This window comes from Musa acuminata, unplaced genomic scaffold (assembly GCF_036884655.1).
Source record: "Musa acuminata AAA Group cultivar baxijiao unplaced genomic scaffold, Cavendish_Baxijiao_AAA HiC_scaffold_1126, whole genome shotgun sequence".
Lineage (NCBI taxonomy): Eukaryota > Viridiplantae > Streptophyta > Magnoliopsida > Zingiberales > Musaceae > Musa > Musa acuminata.
This window is the reverse complement of record NW_027021339.1, coordinates 2,536,162-2,538,661: the sequence shown is the minus strand read 5'-3', so window position 1 is coordinate 2,538,661 and position 2,500 is coordinate 2,536,162.

The window sequence follows — 2,500 nt, the reverse complement described above, 5'->3', positions numbered from 1 at the left end:
CGAAAGCCCCATCCAGCCCTGTGCCACCCGGGGGGTTCCAGGGTGCTGAGATGGCTGACATTTTGCTCCGCTCACGACGGTCACCGCGCAACGCAAGAACAGGCCAAAAACTTGCCAAAACGGCCCAAAAACGGGCCAAAACTGGCCATTTTTGGCTGCGCGATGCGAGCGGCGAACAGCGAGCGAAGCGAGAGGCAGCACCGTCCCTGCTATACGAAAGCCCCATCCAGCCCTGTGCCACCCGGGGGGTTCCAGGGTGCTGAGATGGCTGACATTTTGCTCCGCTCACGACGGTCACCGCGCGACGCAAGAACAGCCCAAAAACAGGCCAAAACGGCCCAAAAACGGGCCAAAACTGGCCATTTTTGGCTGCGCGAGCGAGCGGAGAGCGGCGGACAGCGAGCTAAGCGAGAGGCAGCACCGTCCCTGCTATACGAAAGCCCCATCCAGCCCTGTGCCACCCGGGGGGTTCCAGGGTGCTGAGATGGCTGACATTTTGCTCCGCTCACGACGGTCACCGCGCGACGCAAGAACAGCCCAAAAACAGGCCAAAACGGCCCAAAAACGGGCCAAAACTGGCCATTTTTGGCTGCGCGAGCGAGCAGCGAGCGGCGGACAGCGAGCGAAGCGAGAGGCATCACCGTCCCTGCTATACGAAAGCCCCATCCAGCCCTGTGCCACCCGGGGGGTTCCAGGGTGCTGAGATGGCTGACATTTTGCTCCGCTCAAGATGGTCACCGCGCAACGCAAAAACAGGCCAAAAACTGGCCAAAACGGGCCAAAACTGGCCATTTTTGGCTGCGCGAGCGAGCGGCGAGCGGCGGACAGCGAGCGAAGCGAGAGGCAGCACCGTCCCTGCTATACGAAAGCCCCATCCAGCCCTGTGCCACCCGGGGGGTTCCAGGGTGCTGAGATGGCTGACATTTTGCTCCGCTCACGACGGTCACCGCGCGACGCAAGAACAGGCCAAAAACTGGCCAAAACGGCCCAAAAACGGGCCAAAACTGGCCATTTTTGGCTGCGCGAGCGAGCGGCGAGCGGCGGACAACGAGCGAAGCGAGAGGCAGCACCATCCCTGCTATACGAAAGCCCCATCCAGCCCTGTGCCACCCGGGGGGTTCCAGGGTGCTGAGATGGCTGACATTTTGCTCCGCTCACGACGGTCACCGCGCGACGCAAGAACAGCCCAAAAACAGGCCAAAACGGCCCAAAAACGGGACAAAACTGGCCATTTTTGGCTGCGCGAGCGAGCGGCGAGCGGCGGACAGCGAGCTAAGCGAGAGGCAGCACCGTCCCTGCTATACGAAAGCCCCATCCAGCCCTGTGCCACCCGGGGGGTTCCAGGGTGCTGAGATGGCTGACATTTTGCTCCGCTCACGACGGTCACCGCGCGACGCAAGAACAGGCCAAAAACAGGCCAAAACGGCCCAAAAACGGGCCAAAACTGGCCATTTTTGGCTGCGCGAGCGAGCAGCGAGCGGCGGACAGCGAGCGAAGCGAGAGGCATCACCGTCCCTGCTATACGAAAGCCCCATCCAGCCCTGTGCCACCCGGGGGGTTCCAGGGTGCTGAGATGGCTGACATTTTGCTCCGCTCAAGATGGTCACCGCGCAACGCAAAAACAGGCCAAAAACTGGCCAAAACGGGCCAAAACTGGCCATTTTTGGCTGCGCGAGCGAGCGGCGAGCGGCGAACAGCGAGCGAAGCGAGAGGCAGCACCGTCCCTGCTATACGAAAGCCCCATCCAGCCCTGTGCCACCCGGGGGGTTCCAGGGTGCTGAGATGGCTGACATTTTGCTCCGCTCACGACGGTCACCGCGCGACGCAAGAACAGGCCAAAAACTGGCCAAAACGGCCCAAAAACGGGCCAAAACTGGCCATTTTTGGCTGCGCGAGCGAGCGGCGAGCGGCGGACAGCGAGCGAAGCGAGAGGCAGCACCGTCCCTGCTATACGAAAGCCCCATCCAGCCCTGTGCCACCCGGGGGGTTCCAGGGTGCTGAGATGGCTGACATTTTGCTCCGCTCACGACGGTCACCGCGCGACGCAAGAACAGCCCAAAAACAGGCCAAAACGGCCCAAAAACGGGACAAAACTGGCCATTTTTGGCTGCGCGAGCGAGCGGCGAGCGGCGGACAGCGAGCGAAGCGAGAGGCAGCACCGTCCCTGCTATACGAAAGCCCCATCCAGCCCTGTGCCACCCGGGGGGTTCCAGGGTGCTGAGATGGCTGACATTTTGCTCCGCTCACGACGGTCACCGCGCGACGCAAGAACAGCCCAAAAACAGGCCAAAACGGCCCAAAAACGGGCCAAAACTGGCCATTTTTGGCTGCGCGAGCGAGCAGCGAGCGGCGGACAGCGAGCGAAGCGAGAGGCATCACCGTCCCTGCTATACGAAAGCCCCATCCAGCCCTGTGCCACCCGGGGGGTTCCAGGGTGCTGAGATGGCTGACATTTTGCTCCGCTCAAGATGGTCACCGCGCAACGCAAAAACAGGCCAAA